We start from the raw sequence: 21764 nt of genomic DNA, 5'->3' as shown, positions 1-21764 counted from the left end.
GGTCACTCCCTTTGAATATAGAAGCACTTGTCCATCTTGGAACAAAAATCTATATCTAGTATCCTCCAAGATTGATATTGAGAACATGTGTACCATCAACCATGTAACAAATAACATCCATGTCACCTCAAGAAATCTTCCTAACTCTAGCTAGATTCTGACACATTAGACCCCTTTAATTGCATATGTGGTGCTAGCTCCACAACTCACAATGCAGCTAATTCTATCTCTGAAATATTGTGGAACACTAACCTCATCCCTGTCATGTGGCTGGATGCTATACTATCCACTAGCCATAATCGGTTGTCTTCATATACAACAATACTACTATCAAAAACACATGCAACTAGAGAAAATTCCTTCTTGAATTTCTCCATAAAGTCATCAATCTTAGTTGACGCTGATACAACCAAATGATCCTCCTCCTTCTTCTTATGTGGACATTGGCTCGCCTAGTGACCAGTCTTGTGACATGCAAAGCACTTCACTTTTCTCATGTCCTCAATGGAAGTAGCTTCCCCTCTTCCCTTTACTTTACCTTTGCCCTTTTTAGCAAGAGAAAATTTATCCTCACGATCCTTTCCATCATCCTTTCTTATAGTTTTGGAACGTCTCCTTGTCTCCTCCTATACGAATTCATCCCATAATCTATCCCAACTAGGAAAATTCTTCCATGCAACAATCCCATCAACAAAGACATCCCACTTCAGAGGAAAGCCACTCAAGGTTGATCTCACCAAATACTCATTGTTAGTCATTTCCCCTACTATTGCTAAATCATCTCTACTTTGAGTGATCCTAGTTAGGTATGATGCAATTGTGTTAGTTTCAAACTTCTTAACATCTCTCAATTTCTCCTTAAACACCATCTTCCTACTTTGGTTTGTACTATGGTACAACTTGGTTAAGGATTCCCATATCTCATAGGCATACTTCTTCCCCGTCACGTGAGGTAGAACATGGTATCTAATGGAGTCTAGGATTATTCTATTTGCCTTCATGTTTATCTTTTTAAACACAATCAACTGAGTAAGATCTACAAGAATTAGAACTAACTTCTCCACAATGTCCCATAATTCTTGCTCTTCGAACAATAGAACAATCCACTCCTTCGATGGTGTAATAACCCCTAGTTGATTTTCCATGTAAATAAAATAAGAGCGAGGTCATGGGACACGTATTCCAAGTTGAATGGTGGGCATACATTATAGTGGGAATCACTTGTGGTTTAATTAATGACTATGGAAATTGGAAAAGGAATTGGCAAAGGAAAAGAGGCAATAATTGGAATAATTATGAAAATAAAGGAGAATATGAGAAATGAAGGTGAGACACAAATTTTCATGCAAGATAAATTAGAGGAAAAATGAAGGAGAATGAATAAAAATGAGACATCAATGATAAAAAGGTACCAGAGAATCAATTGTTATCTTTTTACAGTTTTGAGTTTAACTCTTGTTCATTCTCTCATACACTCTTGCACACTTAGAGTATTCTCGGAGCACTCTAGCATTCACTTGGATTTGGAGTAGGGAAAGCAAAGGAAAGCAAGGAAGTGTAAGAATACAGTTGGATCAACAACTACAACATGATTACTTTGCAGGTAATAGGTTGCATGTGTGATCTCCTTGATTGTTTTTGAATGCACGGTTTATGCATGTGGTTCATTGGTTACGTGTTGTCATTGGCATGGATATTTCCCTGGATTGACAGTAATTTCAACCTTGCCTTTCCATTTCTTGGATAGTACTGGTGTAGTGGGTTCCACATTTGTTTTTTATTAGTTCTCAGGTTTTTATATGGCTGTGGATTGGAAAACGTAGAAATTTTGAATAATTTAACACATATTCACAGAGATTATCCTGATCATACAATTATAAGCGTAACATGTATAATACATAATCTCCTCTACGTTGATCATCAATTTACAGAAGCAGAAACATTCACAGGCACACATAGAAGCATCAATCAAACTCATTAACACAATATGTATCCCAGGGAAAGCATCTCGCTAAAAACCCCACACTATCTGTATGTTATATTGATTGAATCATGTAACATTACAAAGTACAATGCTTATCACAAGTAATCCAGTACCAGCTCCACCTGTTACACACAATACAGCTCAGATCTGATCTCCAAATCTATTCCACTGCTTGCCTGCCTCTCCAGCTCAATACCTGCTCAAGAACTGATGAGAATGGCTTACCAAACTCGTATTTGACCTGCAAATAATCACTCACACTCTGTTGGACGTGAGAAAAAGCTACAATTCTCGATATTGGCCAATTCATTGGCATACTCAATCCCTCTGATTGTGCAAGATCTGGTGCACAACTATAGTCACAACTGATAGCAATCTGATCCTCTAACACCTGTCCCTGCTGAACTGAACATGCACTGACATGCAACTAAGTTAACTGATGTATTCTATAGTTGTATTATGAGTTAATAACTTGTGAATTAATTAATAACTAATTCACCCAACTCATCTCTAGTCTATTGATCAGTTAGACTAAATATAACCAGTTTAACAAAGCTAAACTGAACACAACTCCATCAACTGCACCTCCAGTCCACTAAACTCAACTCACTTGAGTTCTAACTGAAGTCCTTTATGCAAATATTAGTAATCCCATAGGTAACCACGTATTTCCCTCTGGGATCTGCATGTACCACATCCGTAGCTCATCCTGAAGTGCTCCAAGAGAATAAGATCAAGTTTATAGTCCAAATATTATTATGAGACAATAATTTTTGACTTTTCTATTTTTGACAGCCAGTCTAAAAATAGACTTTGATCACTCACACTGTGATCACTCACACTTTCATCAAAAATAGAAGTCCATCTATTTTTCCCAACTTGACCAATCATCCATAAACAACAACCTACAATCCGTAGACATGATCCATATGTCTAAAAATAGACTTGCACCAAAAATAGCCTGCGGGCCCACTTAGTGAAGGCGACTCTTTTCACTAAGCTCCATCATCTTGTTGCAATCTCAACAAGCATTTCTTGTTGCACACTTTTCAACACTCCCTCTCAACAAGAAAGGCTTCCTCTCAAACCCGATCCCGTAACTCTGGAATGTTCTCCATGCAACACATCTGGCCGGTCCACTTGCTCTGTCATCAAAGTCTCTGACTGCTATTGCCTCTGTCGACTGAAACTCTGCATCTATGTGCTCTTCAGTATCTGACTGCTCTAGCCTCTGTCACTTTGATCTCTGACTGCATCCGTGCTGCTGCTGGTTCTATCTCCCAGCATTGCATCCACATTGCACCTCCCAACTGACCTCCCTGTTGGGATAGAAACACCCTCTGATGCTGAAGCTCTACCTGCTGCTGACAAGTGCTCCCTCTCTGACATCTGCGCTACTGCAACATCTCCATGCATCTCACACCATTGCACACCTCTCTGTGCCACCTAGCACTGTGCAAAACACTTGTGCCTCTCGCATTGCTGCAGCCTGCTAGCTATGCGCTGTCCTGGGATTCCCTGCACTGTCGCTCTCTCTGCCGCTCCATCTGCATCTGTCTCTACCCAATCAGTCAGTTCCTACTACTACACATCTGGGGCTCCCGTAGCAAGGTCTCATTCAAGAGGTTTGGTACCTCAAGGATCCTGCCCCTCCTCCTTGGGAGTATCAATCCACATCACCCCACCTCCTACCTGGAGGTATGGCTGCATGCGATCCCTCAGCCCATCTGGCTCGGAGTTTCCCCCTACTGGAGGTCTCTGGATGAGTAGATTTCTCTACTCGATCTCCTCTCAGCTTCCCCTGTTGTGGCTCCTCCACAACCTCCTGAAGCTGCTGCACCAATCGTGGCTCCTCCACAATCGTCTGAGACTTCTTCTGGCTCTGCATGTTGAGAGGTAATATATGCTCCCTCTCAACCACCAAGTCTCCATCATTTGCCTCGCTGCTCAAGGCTTTGCATGCATCTTGAACCTCAAGAGCATACAGGTTCCTGACCCGTGAACCAATCTCATGACAACAAAAGCATCTCACCTTCGACTTGTCAACCTTCTTCCCATCAATGGAAGAACAAGATTCGGAAAGAGAAACCTTCTCCTTCCCCTTCTTCACCTTAATCACTAAGGCACAGTTCTCCTCATCCTGCATGGATGAAGAACTGTCTCTGGTGCTCCGTCTAATCTCCTCCTGCATCAAATCCGACCATAGTCGTTCCCAATTTGGCAGTTTCTCCCTTCCATTCACCGAGTCCTGGTAGCTATGCCAACTCTTAGGAAGGTCAAGGAGTGCTAGACTCACCATCCTCATCTGAGAGTCACCCCCACACTTCCTAGCTCATCCCAGCATTGGGTGAACTTCGTGAGATACTGGGGCATACTCTCTCCATTCTCACACTTAATGTTTCTGAGTTTTATCTCTTGCTTTGGAATTAAATTCGAATTCCACCAGCTCAAAAACTCAACCACTTCTGATCTAGAATTCGTGAGAACAAAGTATTACTTGTACAGAGATCGACTATATGGGCATTCACCGGATATCTCACCTTCCAAAAGAAGGATGAATCCAGAGGCTACCTGGCCCGATTACAGACTCTTCCTGAAGAAATAAATTGTAAACACTTTCTGAATAATAGATCCGATGATCAATCCTCGCTTGATGTCCTGTAAAAATCTCTTCTACAAATCAAGCAGCTCCGATACCATGTAGAAATTTTTTCTACAAATCATCTAGCTCCGATACCATGTAGAAATTTTGAATAATTTAACACATATTCACAGAGATTATCCTGATCATACAATTATAAGAGGAACATGTATAATACATAATCTCCTCTACGTTGATCATCAATTTACAGAAGCAGAAACATTCACAGGCACACATAGAAGCATCAATCAAACTCATTAATACAATATGTATCCCGGGGAAAGCATCTCGCTAAAAACCCCACACTATCTGTATATTATATTGATTGAATCATGTAACATTACAAAGTACAATGCTTATCACAAGCAATCCAGTACCAGCTCCACCTGTTACACACAATACAGCTCAGATCTGATCTCCAAATCTATTCCACTGCTTGCCTGCCTCTCCAGCTCAATACCTGCTCAAGAACTGATGAGAATGGCTTACCAAACTCGTATTTGACCTGCACATAATCACTCACACTCTGTTGTACGTGAGAAAAAGCTACAATTCTCGATATTGGCCAATTCATTGGCATACTCAATCCCTCTGATTGTGCAAGATCTGGTGCACAACTATAGTCACAACTGATAGCAATCTGATCCTCTAACACCTGTCCCTGCTGAACTGAACATGCACTGACATGCAACTAAGTTAACTGATGTATTCTATAGTTTTATTATGGGTTAATAACTTGTGAATTAATTAATAACTAATTCACCCAACTCATATCTAGTCTATTGATCAGTTAGACTAAATACAACCAGTTTAACAAAGCTAAACTGAACACAACTCCATCAACTGCACCTCCAGTCCACTAAACTCAACTCACTTGAGTTCTAACTGAAGTCCTGCATGCAAATATTAGTCATCCCATAGGTAACCACGTATTTCCCTCTGGGATCTGCATGTACCACATCCGTAGCTCATCCTGAAGTGCTCCAAGAGAATAAGATCAAGTTTATAGTCCAAATATTATTATGAGACAATAATATTTGACTTTTCTATTTTTTGACAGCCAGTCTAAAAATAGACTTTGATCACTCACATGTGATCACTCACACTTTCATCAAAAATAGAAGTCCATCTATTTTTCCCAACTTGACCAATCATCCATAAACAACAGCCTGCAATCCATAGACATGATCCATATGTCTAAAAATAGACATAGTCTAAAAATAGACTTGCGCCAAAAATAGCCTGCGGGCCCACTTAGTGAAGGTGACTCTTTTCACTAAGCTCCATCATCTTGTTGCAATCTCAACAAGCATTTCTTGTTGCACACTTTTCAACAGAAAAAACTCTCTAGAGCCTTGAAACATCTTGGGTTCCCTGGAGGTTGTGGGTTGAGTTACTAGTCCCTGGAGACTGTGGGTTCAGACAAATTCTATGGGGAGCCCTGAAACAGCTTGGGTTCCCTAGAGGTTGTGGGTTGAGTTACTGGTTTCTGGAGCCCTAAATGACTTGGGTAGAGAGAAATGTGGTTGATGTTAGTGATTTATAGGTTGTATAGGTGAGATCATTGTGCTTGAGGATTGAGGTGGTTTGGCCTTTGGAAGCCCTGGTTGATTTTAGTTTTGTTTAACCCTTAAGATACCACATTCATGCTTTGAATATGGTGTAGGGGTTATTGGATGAAAGATATATTTTGGTCCAACAAATCTATGGTCAGGTGGTACGTGGAAGTCTCCGACTTGGTTGGAATTTGCATATGTTAATATGAATTATTTTCCTCTTTTTATCTATGAGCACCTATACTAGTTATTATGGTGATATTATGGATAATTTTTCATGGTTTTTATTCTAATTATATGTTGGTTATATGTATGGTTCTATTATGTGCTCTAGCTATGGCTCTTGCTCATGATTTGATAAGCTATTGGATGGTTGATGAATGGATGGACTTACAAGTGTTATTACAATTAGGTTGAGAGGGCAATGAGATTTATTGGTGATTTTTACATGAAGTTCAGAATTTTACGATCATATATGCATCCACTATCTATAGCTTATATGTTTACTATCTGTTTGATGTAATATATATCTTGAATTAGGCATGTCTAGGTCAAGATCTTGCTCAAGCTTTGGTTGTTTAGCATTGTTATCATCATTGTCATGATTCTTGAAATTCATAAGCAATTATGAGAAGTGATATGGAGGCTAGCCTGAAAAAGTGACTTATATCTCATGAACACATGCATTGAAAAGGGAAATTTGGGTCATAACTGAATGGAGACATGCCCATGGGTGTGGTTATAGCCTCCCAATTGCATGCATGAAGTGTTATGGGTGCATTTAGGGAGTAAACCTAGTGAAAAAGAGTTTCATCTCAGGGATTGATCACCTGGCATGGTTGGTAGGCTCTTGAGTGATTTATAGTATTTGAGGGATGTCACTTTACTTTTATTTTTTAGGCCCCACTTCCATAACTGGAACTTAGAGGTTGAGCCATATCATAGTGACACTGAGCTCATGTTTACCCTGGAGAACTTGTCAAAGTGGGTAAATGTGGGAGGAGGTGTTACAGACGCTCTAAAATTTCTTACCTTTTCCAACCTATTTTCGTAACGTAGCCTAGTAGTTCTCCTTGTCAAACTGACCAACAATTAATTTTTCACCTTTTGCACACTACCCATGCCTACAGCTTATTGCTCGAACACATTTCCCACTTCCCAAAGCCTTCTTGCTCCCTACCCAGAAATCGTTGGTGTTGCTAAGTTAGACAATTCAAAGTATATCAATGATTTTATTTTATTTTAAATTGTGTGGCCCTTTGATGCCAAAATTACGGATCAATCGATTGATCCCCCTATCTGTTGTTATCTGTTATGATCAACCACCTTTATTGTTTGGTCGATAGTCCACTAGAGAAACATGCTCAACCTCCTCTTGTACCTAACATGTTAGTCCCTGTGCCCTACATGCTTGAGTCACTAAGCATTTATGCTAGCCTGCTAGCCTTGACTTCTCTATCGGTTGATTAACCGTTTGTTGTTGATCCACTCCCTGTCTCTTTTTTCGGTTCAACCTTGATTTGCTAGACCGTTGTGCCTCTGACGACCTGCTTGACTTTTGTTTTCCACTCTCGACCCTACTCAATCATGTTTTTTTGTGTGTTTTTGGCCCAATTCCCAGTGGTTGGTCCAATCCTTTTCCCTTGCATCATTGGTATCCCTTATATTCCCGCCTTTGCTGTGGCCTTGGAACCCCTTTTGGCCCAAATAACTGCCACCATTTCGGTCTCACTTTGCTACTATTCCAGTCTCGATGGTGGCTCAACAATATTTGCACATCAATCTTTGCACGACGGTGATTTGTTGTGTTGGCCTAACCTTTGTTCGAACCCAAAACCCAACTCTTATGTGACTCGTTCATTGTTGGTTTTGGTGTTGATGTGGTTGGTTGACTGGTACGTAGATTGTGGTTGCCTAGGTGGCAGCTGCTCTGATGATCACTTCCTGCAGCTAGGCTATTAACCATCATAACCCGCCAATCATCTTTTTTTTTTTTTCTTTTACATTTTTGTTTTAATTGAGTTTTTTTCAACTCAAAAAAATTTACACGTAAAATAAATTCCTCTCGACCCTAAAAGAAATCATTCATATGATCTGATGCAACCTGGATTTAGTGATCCAATACGAACCTGACTTCCTTCTATTCTGAGACCGATTCAAAGTTTTTCCTCTGATACCATGTTAGACTTTTCTGAACCTAGCAATTGATCTTCGAGTCCAAGCAATTATTAAACAAAATGAATACACAACTAGATTCCTAACTCATAAAAATATAATGGAAGCAAAATTTCTTAATCTGAACCACACACACACATAAAAAAATTTGCCCCATCACCAGTTCGTCATTAATAAATTTTAAATCATAGAACTTGCGTGGGCTCCCATACCAAGGATAATGGCCCAACTGAGAAAATACAATTCTAATTACCAACCTCACTACATTCTCCTGAACCCAACACCACACACTGAGAATCCTCTCTCAATATTGTGTTAATGATATGTGTCCTAGCACCTCACTTTAGGCTCAATATATAACATTCCTAGACTAATATTGATGGCCAAAATTAGCTTGTCAAGTTAACTGAAGATAAATGACATTACTTTAGTTAATTATCTCATATTTAGCTTTCTCTACTTTAACTCAAGTACAAGTCATAAATTAAGCTTGCCTAACATGCACATCACATCAACATGTGTGCAATCACATGCACACTTTGCATGTTGAATGCAAGCTCCTAATGAGGTCGACCAAGGTCCTTCTAGTTAAGACACAAGACTAGAAGTACCTTCTGAGCTACACAGCTCAACATAAATTTGATAATGTGAAAGGTGGGACATATGAAAGTTTAGAGCAATGTGATTTGTAGCATCACAAGAATTTTTGGTGTGACGTGTCATATGGAAAGAAAATTTGACATCATGCTATATGTCACGTGAAAGTAAAATTTGGGAATATGCAATGTACCCCATGGAAAGAAACTTTGACACAATGTGATATCTTGTAATGAATGAAAGCTTGGAGCGATGTGATCTATCATAGCCTAAGGTATTTTAGGTGTGTTATGTTCTATGATAAGAAGTTTGATAAGATGTAATATTTCACGTGAAAGGACTTTTTTTTTTAATGTGTGATGTGTCACATGGAAATAAGCTTTGGCATGATGTAGTATGTTGTGATGAATGAATGTGGAGTGATATGATATGTCACAATTATTTGTCTCAGTGGAGGAAAGTTCTAGAAAGTGAAGTTTGTCACATAATGTTTTTTTTTGACATGATCTAATATTTCATGATGAAGGAAAGTTTGAGGAGATGCAATATAAAAATTATTTGATGAACCCCAACCATGAAAAGTGGTTATGATAGTTAATGTTTCTCAAGGTGTTAATTTTAAAAGAGACTTCAATAAAAACGGATCAAATTTGTCAAACATTGTGAGTAAAAATACTCTCATTGAATTGTGATGTATCTTTCCCATCTAGTTACCATCCAACCTTTCATTTTAGATTTTTTTTTTAATGTTAAAGGTTAATTTCTAGTTCCATTTCATTACTCTTCTTTATCATCATCTTTATTTGGTCCATGGGAGCTCCATCCCAATTCATTTGGAAAAAGCACATTTATTTTTACCAATATTATGAACTCCTTTACTAGACATTTATTATTTGAGAATATTTAAAGTTCTATAGATAACTCTTCTAAGCACATAGCAAGTGCCATATGTGACTTTGAGTTTAAAGTATATGACTGCAAATATGTGCTTTCATTTCATCTTTATGAGTTGACTAAATTATCCTGTCAAGTTCTTTACAAATGTGGTCCATTTCATTTCATATACCCCAATGATGTGTTATGCTTACTTCTACTATGCTAGAAATGGTCTGTCATGAAAATATTGTTCTTGTATCACTTTAATTATGTGCTATATATTCCATTTATCCATTTTTCTCCTTTTAAGATGCCTAGTTCTATCTCGGGAACTTTTGTACTTTTAGAGAAAAGAGGAGTATCACCTCTCAAAAATTGAAGGGGATTTATCCTATAATGGGATCTCCAGGATGGTTAATAGTCTCAGAGATCAATATTTTTTGGTGACACAACTAGCAATAAAAAAAGGTTTGGTTTTAAAAACTAGAAGAATCTTCTGACAAGTAAATGAGTTTTGAAACGCCAATACAACCACAAATAAATATAGGCCTTGAATATCATGGTCTTAAAGACATCAATGAATAAAGAATAATAGGAATTGTCTTAGCAAGCATTGAATTTTTAGGATATTTAGACACTAAGGAGTTAGCTAAGTTCAACTTGGTATAATATGTCTATCAAGTAAAAGTGTATTTCTTTAGTATGTATTAGCTGCATTGTAATCCAACGATTATGATATGTTCTAGACATAGAGTAATGTGAATCCTTATACTCTCCTCAATGTTAAGAAATATTGATCTGTGGCTTAGCACTTATTTCATTCATGATCTCTAATTAAAGGGCATGTAGGGTCATGGTTGATGATCAATTGTGAGAAATCTCTTATGTAAAATGTTTTCTTTTATATTAATTAAATTGCCTCAAGTGGTCAAAGGTTCTTAGCTCGAGCGGTTGGGATGGTAGATTTCCATCCCATCCACCCAGGTTCAAGTCTTTAGTGACATGGCTCATCATAATAAAGTTGGAGGGATAGGCGTCCTGCTGGAGTCTAGTATGTTGTAGTCATATCCGAACGTCTCAGTGCTAGGTTGAGCTATGATTTTTTGATATATGTGACTTGCGGTATATTGCATATATCTAGGGAGGTTACTAGTTCCCTTATCTAAAAAAAAATAGCCTTAAGTGGTCGTATTTGTTTGGGGTCATGGATTGTTTCCCTCTCAAAGGGTTTTAACCACAAAAAATGTTGGCGTTGTGATCTTTGATCTAGTTGTGTGAGCGATTATTGAAGATGCTCATCCTGTATGGAATACCATGTTTACTCAAACATGGCATCGCAGCCCATTTGAAGAGTTGCTCCCATTGGTGATCTATATCTTGAAATCTGTGTTGTCGTATTTATGAGATTTTCTATTTCTGTCCTATTTTAGCCCAAACAGATTATTCCATTGCACCTAAAAAACTATTTTTCAACAAATAACACCTTTCATTTTATCTTAAAAGGTGCCCATTTTCTTAAGATACATCATTTTTCGTTAGAACTAGAGGTATACAGACCAAATATGCCCTCTTTTGATTTTATTTTTTTGTAGAGTTCATGTTTCAATTTTATATGTATATTCTCAGTTTACTACTCTTTCTTATTTGCATATGTTATTTTCTCTATGCTCTGTGTGATCTTAGAAAATCATAAATAGAGCAAAAAGTGTTTTTTTACTACATATTCTCTTTTTTGTGCACTTTGTACGATCTCATCAAATTAGAAACAATGAGAAAACTTGCATTTTCTGGGTAAGCTAACGAAGATCTAAACCATATGTTGTTGAGTTTAGATTTTTTATTTTGCATTGTTTTTTTATGAGCACATTTTTTCTAGCAAGAACATATTTCAAGGTAGAGCTCCAACAATAGAAACAACAACACCCTCCTTCACCACTACTGTTATATCTTTTGCGCTAAATCACTTGGCTAAAAGTTAGTTAATCTAGTAAATGGATTTGAGTCCAATTTTTTTTCTTAAGTTACTTTTTCAAAAATATCATGCAAACTTAAGTCACTTAAGAACTTTATTGCAAAATGTTTCACTTGCCATATAAAAGTGAATCATTATTAAATAACTTCAATATTTTTTAAGCTATTTTTTTGCATGCAACTTTCATTTATAAAGTAACTTTATTGTAAAAGTGATTCTCACTTGCTTTTATAAAAGTGTGTCACTTTATAAAGTAATTTATTTGTAAAAATGAACTTATAGGGAAAGATAGTGAAGGAATATATATATATATATATATATATATATATATATATATATATGGGTCAACCTCTTCTTGCCATGTGGCTCTTTGATACCGTTAATGCCTTCTTCTTTAGAGCATAATTTTCACATTTGAAGTCCATTTTATTTCTGTTTTTTTTAAACAAACTAATTTTTGGAGAGATTTATATTCAGATAATCAATTTTATCTTTTGAAACCATATTATTGTCATATTTATTATGGCCACTCCAAGTGAAATTTTACTTACTAGTACCAACTATTTCTCATGGAATTCACATGATGTATCAAAAGTAAAAGATTGCACTAGATTACCTCAGGAATATAAAAGAACCCAATTTATTTTGATAACAAATCCAAATGGGATAATATGAATGATGAAACTTTTGGATTAATAATAAGGTCCATTTTTCTTGATTTTCAATTGCATATTCTAAGAATCAATGCTTTGAATGAAGCTTGGGAAAAGTTACAAAATATATTTGGTGAAGTTAATATTATCATATATCATCAACTTCAAAATTAGATCATGAATGTAAATTCTAATGATTTCTCTTTCATTGAATATTACTCATCTAAGTTTACAACACTTAGACATTTTCTTAAATATTATCAACTTACTATAGATGAGGAATGTTGCATATATATTATTCTTTCAAAGCTTGGTTCTCAATACTCTATTTTTGCATCCACATTTTATGTCACTACAGATGCATTGGGATATTCTTATCGAAATCATTCTCTTGAATCATTCTGTGACTCTCTAATTAGAAAACAAGACAAACTCTAATATATTGGAGTGATTAGCACTAGGAGTACATCTAACAAGGCTTTAGTGGCTCAATAGAAAGATAAAACCAAGAATCCAAATAAGCAAAAACATCACAATATCAAGTAAAACATGGGTTCCAAACCCTCTCAGCCAGTATATATTCCTAATAGTGGAAAAAAACCAAAATCAAAGAGTAAGAAGATCGATAAACATTACAACTATTGTGTAAAAGACAATCATATAGAGTCCAAATGCTTTAAAAATATGGAGGCCTTGGAAATAATAATGAAGAAGCACAACATCGAACTTGGTTCTTCTTCTAACACTTATTCTTATGAACATGCATCTTATACTTATGGTTTATCCTCCAATGCAACCTATACTTCTTCCTCTGATGGATGGATTATTGATTCTAGAGAAGCCATTTTTTTGCTCTTAATGTTGATAACACCAAAAAAATATTTTTTGGTGATGATAGATTTGTTAATGTTGTAGGGTCTGGAATAGTTCAAGTAGATAATGGTCATTTTAACGATGTATTATATGTTCCAAGTATTTCCTACAACCTTTTATTAGTACATCATATCACTCATTCAGATGAAGGTAAAACATTAGAATCTTCACTTCACCAAGTTGTATCATTTAAAATATTGTAAGTAGGTCCTTACCACTAGAATATTTGATGGCATTTCTTGGTTGTACAAGTTTGACAACTTTGGTTCATCATTTTTTCCTCAATTATTATTGCTCATAGTGATAACTTTAGAAAACTTTGGCATGAGTGATTTGGTCATTTAAAATATCATTGATTACCTAACTACTTAATCAAAATATGGTGACCTGGTCTTCCTCTTGTTTCTTGCAGATATGGAGTTTGTGCTGATTTTGTTCTCGGTAAACATCACCAGGAATTTTTTTACAAATGTGCATCTTGCCATGCCTCAACCCCTTTGCATCTTGTTCATGGTGATTTATGTGGTCCACTTTCATTCAAGTGCTTCTTAACTTTCATTAATGACTTCTCTAGATGCACTTCTTAAAACTTAAGAGTAAATTTTTTGACTTGTTATGGGACTACAAGGCTCTTTTGGAAAAACAATATGGACATCAACTACAAAATTTAAGAGTATATATGTAAAAAATAAATTAACAACATACTTCACTACATAGGGGATTCAAATGAAACATAGTATTCCATATACACAGCAAAAAAATGGCATTGCTAAAAGAAAGGATCATACATTAAAAGAAATGACTAATTGTATCATTCAATCTAACGAATTAAGTCTTGATTATTGGGAAGAAGCCATCAACTATGAAAATTATGTAGTAAATCACACTCCCAAAAATGATTTAAGTAATATAACATCAAGAAGCATGGGAAAACATTAAGATTGATGTAAGTTGTTTCCATATCTTTGGTAGTGATGCATGGGTTCACATTCTTGATGAAAAGATAAAATCCTTATAATCTAAAAGTGGGAAGTGTATTTTTGTTGGATATCATAAATATGCAAAATGTTATAGACTTATTTAACCTCACTCTAATGAAATAATCATTGTAAGAGTGCTAAATTTGATGAAAATATCTTGGCCTACGATCCTATAATGGGTGTGTCCTCTTTAGCCTGTGATCCATCTCTAACATTTATGCCACCTTCTCTTCCTATTTTGGTTTCTCCTTCAAATGATGAAACTAAGAATGGAACTTCACCTTCACCTTCTCATAGTCCTCTAGATATATTCCATTGAATAAGAACATACACTAGCACCACAACTTCGAAATGGGTTCATTCAACACGTGAAGCAACTAGTGACCTTGTCGATGATCCTACATATTAGCATCATATTTGTTCATAGTTCTAATAAGCCTCCTCTCTCTTGGATCAAGTTTCAGAGACTTATGATCTGAAATCATTTAAAAAACTTTCAGACCATCTATATTGGGAAATAATAATGAATGAAGAATATTGTTCCTTAATGGTTAACGATACTTTGGAACTTGTACCTCTCCCAAAAGAAAGAAAGCTCGTTAGATGTAAACATGTATAAAAGACTATGTATGCATCAAATGGAAGTGTTGAAAGATGTAAGTTTAGATTATTTGCTAAAGGATTCTCTCATGTTGAAGGAATTGGCTACAACGAGACCTTTTCCCATGTCGCCGAAATGAATTTCATCCTCCTTGTCCTAGCCTTGTTGCCTCACATGGATGTGAGGTCCATCAAATGGATTTTAAATTTGCCTTCTTGCATGGGGATCTACAAGAATATATATGCATGGAAAAACCTCTTTTTTATGTTCTTGGTGACCCCAATCTCATTTTCCACCTTAAGAAATATGTCCATGGTATTCAACAAAATCCTTGAGCTTGGTATGCTAAAATGGATAACTTTATTTTTTACTATTTTTCTAGATGTCATTCTAAACCCACTGTCTACACCAAGAAAGTAGTAAGCCATCTCATAATACTTTATCTTTATGTTTATAACCTTATCCTCACTATTAGTGACCCTAAAATTTTACCTGTGTGAATTCAAACCTTAAGAAGAAGCTTGAAATGATAGAGTTAGGATATTTTCATTATTTTCTTAGCCTCTAAGTATTGTAAACCAAGGAAGGAATTCCTCCTTCCCAATCTAAGTATGCATGTGACCTTCTTAACCATTTTGACATTCCTCCTTCCTTCTCTTATAGTCTTACCTTTGTAATTCCTTCAATATTATCCCAAGGTGTTCTTAAGGGAGGATGTTAGGATATTTAGAGACTTAGGAGTTAGTTAAGTTCAACTTGTTCTGACATGTCCATTAGCTAAAAGTATGTTTCTTAGTTTGTTTCATTAGTTGTATTGTAATTTGATGGTCATGATATGTTCTAGACATAAATTGATCCAATGACTCCTATTATCCTTGATACTAATAACTATTGATCCATGGATTAACACCCATTTGGCTCATGATATCTATTTAAATATCATGGAGGGTAATGGATGATGATCGATTGTGAGAACTCTCTTATGAAAAATGTTTTCTTTTGTATTAAAAAAATTTCCACAAGTGGTTTTGTTGGCCGAGGCCATGGACTATTTCCCTCTTAGAGGGTTTTAACTATGCAAAATTATTGACGTTGTGATCTTTAATTTGGTTGTGTGAGTGGTTATTGAAGGTTTTCATCCTGTATGGAATACCCTATTTACCTAAACATGGCTTAGCAAGAACTTCTAGAAAATGAGAAGAAGTAAAGGAAATTCCAATAAAGAAGATATTAATCTAACTGATTGAAAAGTATTTTAAGGTCCTATAATTAGAAGTAGAAGAATATTATTTGAACAAACACTAGAATTATTTCCTTCTATAAGCCAATATCTGACTAACTCTTGTCAAACTTTATAATTACCTTATACTCCTTCTCAAGAAAATATGGATGATCATGAAGAAAGAGAAGAAGCCAGACATAATGATGAAAGAGGAAATTGTAATTGTAACAACAACATACAACATTTTCCAAGAAGACATAGAATTAGTCCATTATCTATATTAGGAGAACAACATCAACTACCAAATATTCAAGTGTGTGTGTTTCTTATATTTAGTGGCGATGGAAGAATGAATCCACAAAAAACCTTGGACCATGTAGGTTTTAACCCTATACAGAAATTACCTGCATACGAATTCTTAAACAAAGAAAATAAACAATGCGAGAGCATAACCCATAAAACACATATGCACAGAGATTTTTCCCTGGATCCCAAAACCGGGACTACCAGCTTGATTTTTCATTATGTTCCTTTCAATGTTACAATACATATTTATACATGCCGAAGCATCCAATACCATGGACCGAAAAACCATCGCGTCCAATACCATGTGCGAAAATCATGCACAAAACCATAGGTAGGTTCGCCCAACCTAATATAGGGTCCAAAAAAATTTTCCCAGGGCGCTGCCCCGGACCCCGTAGAGGGGGGCTACCCGCCCCCCTCAAACCCCCCGGACAGGGGGGGCTGCTGCCCCCCTTGTGACCCCCCCGCTGCGCAATCGATGCAACAAAGGGGGGCTACCGCCCCCCTCTAACCCCCCGTTTAACTACGTGGGTTAGTCGTGGAAAGAATATAACACAACCCAACAATCTCCCACTTGTTGTTTTCTTTCCATAGGGGGCCACAGGAGAGCTTAGTCATTTTTCCAGCCCTGAAACACCCATTGTTTCTCTACACCAAGAGAACTTCTCAGAGCTCACAGATTTTGTCAATGCATCTGCAGTATTCTTCAAAGTGTCCACCTTTACCAGCAACACCTTTTTGTATTCTATCATATCCCTCACAAAGTGATACTGAACATCAATGTGCTTTGTCTTTGAATGATAAGCAGGGTTCTTTGCCAAGAAAATTGCACTTTGGCTGTCACAGTCTATTCTTATAGCTCCCTGTACTAACCCCATACTTGAACACAATCTCTGCAACCAAACTTCTTCCTTGCTTGCATGAGTGGCTGCCATGTATTCTGCCTCTGTAGTTGATAGTGCCACTACAGATTGTTTCTTACTCATCCAACTGACTACACCTCCAAATAGGTTAAACACATACCCACTTGTAGATCTTCTCTGATCCAAATCTCCAGCCCAGTCTGCATCAACAAAACCATGAATATCCAACACTCTGTCCAATCCTGGTCTTCCTTGGTAGCACAAACCATAATCACTAGTGCCACGCAAATACCTGAAAACCCGCTTCACTGCTGTCCAGTGCTCCTTCCCAGGTTTTGACATAAACCTGCTTAATACTCCCACTGCATGTGCAATGTCTGGTCTAGTACAGACCATTGCATACATCAGGCTACCGACTACACTTGCATATGGAACACGGGACATGTCCTCTTCCTCTTCTTGTGTCTTGGGACACTGTTCAGCAGATAACCTCACACCTACAGGAATAGGAACCTTCACCGGTTTACTATCCTGCATATTAAACCTCTGCAGTATTGTCTCGACATACTTCCTCTGGTTTAACCAGAGCTTCCTCTTTGCCCGATCTCTTTTAATTTCCATGCCAAAAATATAGTTTGTAGCACCAAGATCTTTCATGTCAAATTTGGAGGACAATTGGGTCTTCAAATCCTGGATAATTTCTTTGTCATTTCCAACCAGCAACATATCATCCACATACAAGACCAGATAAATAACACGGTCACCAATTAATTTAAAATACACACAATGATCTGCTTTGCTTCTGGTGAAGCCAAGTCCCCGTATAAATGTATCAAATTTCTGATACCACATCCTTGGTGACTGTTTTAACCCATACAGAGACTTCTTTAACTTGCATACCAGTTCTTTCTTACCCTTCACCGCAAAGCCTTCAGGTTGCCTCATGTAGATTTCCTCTTCCAAATCCCCGTGAAGAAATGTTGTCTTCACATCCATCTGTTCTACCTCAAAATCAAAAGCAGCAGCAACAGATAAAAGTAGTCTAATAGAAGCTACCTTGGCAACAGGAGAAAAAATATCACCAAAATCAATTCCCGGCACCTGGGAATAACCTTTTGCTACCAACCGAGCTTTGTATTTCTCCACCTTTCGTTCTGCATTAGTCTTCTTCTTGAACACCCATTTGCTGCCAATGGGTTTCCTTCCAGCCGGCAACTCTACCAGATCCCAAGCCTCATTTTTGTGCAAAGATGCCATTTCATCAACCATGGCCTCTTTCCAGAGTTTTCCATCCTCTGAATCCACTGCTTCCTTCACAGTTCTGGGATCATCATCAGTAACAGACAAAGCAAAATTTGAACTGAAAGCAGATGGACTATACCTTTCTGGCTGCCTTCTTTCTCGACCTGATCTTCTCACAGCCGGAGTTAGTGGCTCTTCATCTTCTGATTCCTCCTCTGCTGCAGAGTCTGATTCTTCCTCCTTTGGCTCAAACTCTATCTTCTCAGGTTCCTTTGGTTGGACTTCATGTTGAATAACATCTTTTACCTCTCTGAACACCACATCTTGGCTGTACACAACCTTCCGTGTGACTGGGTTCCAAAGCTTATAACCCTTTAAACCATCCTTATACCCAATAAAGATGCACTTTTCAGATTTACTATCCAACTTGGTTCGTTTCTCCTTTGGAACATGTACATATGCATCACATCCAAATACCCTCAGATGTGAAAGAGAGGGTTTCTTACCAGTCCATACTTCTTGTGGAGTCATATCCTCCAACGCTGATGAAGGTGATCTGTTGATCAGGTAACATGCAGTATCCACCGCCTCTGCCCAGAATTCCTGTCCTAACCCGGCACCACTGAGCATGCTTCTTGCCCTTTCCATCAACGTCTTGTTCATTCTTTCTGCGACTCCATTTTGCCGAGGTGTATATGGAGTAGTCTTCTGCCGTGCTATACCACACTTCTTACAAAATTCTTCAAATTCCTTGCTGCAAAATTCTCCACCATTATCTGTCCTCAGCACCTTTATCTTCTTCTCTGTCTGATTTTCCACCAGAGCCTTAAATTCTTTAAAACTGTCAAAGACTTCAGATTTCTTCTTAAGGAAATATATCCATGTATTCCTTGAGAAGTCATCTATGAATGATACATAGTACACAGACTTACCCAGTGATGGAACCTTCACAGGTCCAAACACATCACTGTGCACAAGCTCTAATATCTGTTTCGTCCTCTTACCACCAGAGGGGAAACTCACTCGATTCTGCTTCCCATACAAGAAATCAAAATCCAGAGAGTTATCATTCATACCTTCTACCATACCTTTACCATGAAGTATTCGAAGGCCCTTCTCTCCAATATGTCCAAGCCTTTGATGCCACAACATGGTCTTCTCTCCAGAGACCACTAGATTTTCTACTCCATTTTCAGGAACCATAGAACTATTGCACCCATCAACAACAGTGCTACCTTGCAGTTTGTACAGAGTTCCAATCCGAACTCCCCGCATCAATATCAGTGCTCCTCGAACCATCTTGCAGGTATCTTTCTCGAACACCGTCTTTACACCTGCATCATCCAACTTGCTTACAGAAATCAGATTTCTGGCCAATGCAGGAATATGTAGAACACCCGGAAGTGTTCTAACCCTTCCACCTTGCAACTTCAACTTTACTTTTCCCCGACCAATGATTCTAGCCTTCCTATCATCTCCTAAGAAGACATCACCACCATCGTATTTCTCATACTCGCGGAACCACTCTCTATGGGGAGTGAAGTGAAAGGATGCACCTGAGTCAATCAACCATGCCTCATGATCTACATGTGTACTTGAAGAAGCCAAGTACACATCCCCACCTTCATCTGAGGTGGTTTTCGCCTCTGCAGAAGGAGCATCATCAGATCCCTTTCCTTTATCAGGAGCTTTAGATTTACAATCCCTTCTGAAGTGTCCTTCCTTTCCGCATTTCCAGCACACCACCTTTGTAGGTTTTCCGGGAGATTTAGATCTCCCTCTAGATTTAGATCTCCCACTCGATGACTTATTTTTGTTTCTGTTCTGGGACCGTCCTCGTAACAGACAAGGCATCACCATTCTGGTTGTCCATATTCTTCCGTCTCATCTCCTCCGTCAGCAAGGCTGAGACTATTTCATCAAACTGCAAAGCAGTTGCATTGCTACCTATTGCAATAACTAGACTATCCCACGAATCTGGTAGAGAACACAATAGACTGATGCACTTATCTTCATTTAAAATTTTAATAGCAACAGATAATAACTGACTTACCACAGTATTAAACGCATTCAGATGCTCTGTCACCGAGTCTCCATCTTTCATCCTCAGGTTATACATCTTTTTCCGCAGGAACAATTTATTCACCAGAGACTTAGATTGGTACAAAGTCCCTAACTTGACCCACAAAGCCTTCGCCGTAGCTTCCCCTGATACATTCAACAATACTGAATCTGAGACACACAATCGTATTGTGCTCTTTGCCTTCCGATCCAACTTCTTCCATTCTTCATCGGTCACTCCCGATGGTTTAGTACCCGGATCTACCGCGATCCACTGATCTTTATCCACCAACAGATCCTCCATCTTGAGTTTCCACAACTCAAAATTCTGACCATTGAACTTCTCAATCTCGATCTTTCCACTGCTCACCATCTTCTTTGACCACCAGAATCGATCTTGCAGATCTCCCACTGAACAGGGTCTACCACAGGCCCGAGCGAAACCCCTCAGCAACAAAGGCGTCCCCTTGAAGCCAAAACAACTCTGATACCAAATGTAGGTTTTAACCCTATACAGAAATTACCTGCATACGAATTCTTAAACAAAGAAAATAAACAATGCGAGAGCATAACCCATAAAACACATATGCACAGAGATTTTTCCCTGGATCCCAAAACCGGGACTACTAGCTTGATTTTTCATTATGTTCCTTTCAATGTTACAATACATATTTATACATGCCGAAGCATCCAATACCATGGACCGAAAAACCATCGCGTCCAATACCATGTGCGAAAATCATGCACAAAACCATAGGTAGGTTCGCCCAACCTAATATAGGGTCCAAAAAATTTTTCCCGGGGCGCTGCTCCGGACCCCGTAGAGGGGGGCTACCCGCCCCCCTCAAACCCCCCGGATAGGGGGGCCTACCGCCCCCCCTGTGACCCCCCCGCTGCACAATCGACGCAACGAAGGGGGGCTACCGCCCCCCTCTAACCCCCCGTTTAACTACGTGGGTTAGTTGTGGAACGAATATAACACAACCCACTCCTTCTCAAGAAAATATGGATGATCATGAAGAAAGAGAAGAAGCCAGACATAATGATGAAAGAGGAAATTGCAATTGTAACAACAACATACAACATTTTCCAAGAAGACATAGAATTAGTCCATTATCTATATTAGGAGAACAACATCAACTACCAAATATTCAAGTGTGTG

Source organism: Pinus tabuliformis, chromosome 2_2, assembly GCF_031772625.1.
Source record: "Pinus tabuliformis cultivar Carrire ecotype Pingquan chromosome 2_2, CPIR1, whole genome shotgun sequence".
Taxonomy (NCBI): domain Eukaryota; kingdom Viridiplantae; phylum Streptophyta; class Pinopsida; order Pinales; family Pinaceae; genus Pinus; species Pinus tabuliformis.
This window is presented reverse-complemented; position numbering follows the sequence as displayed.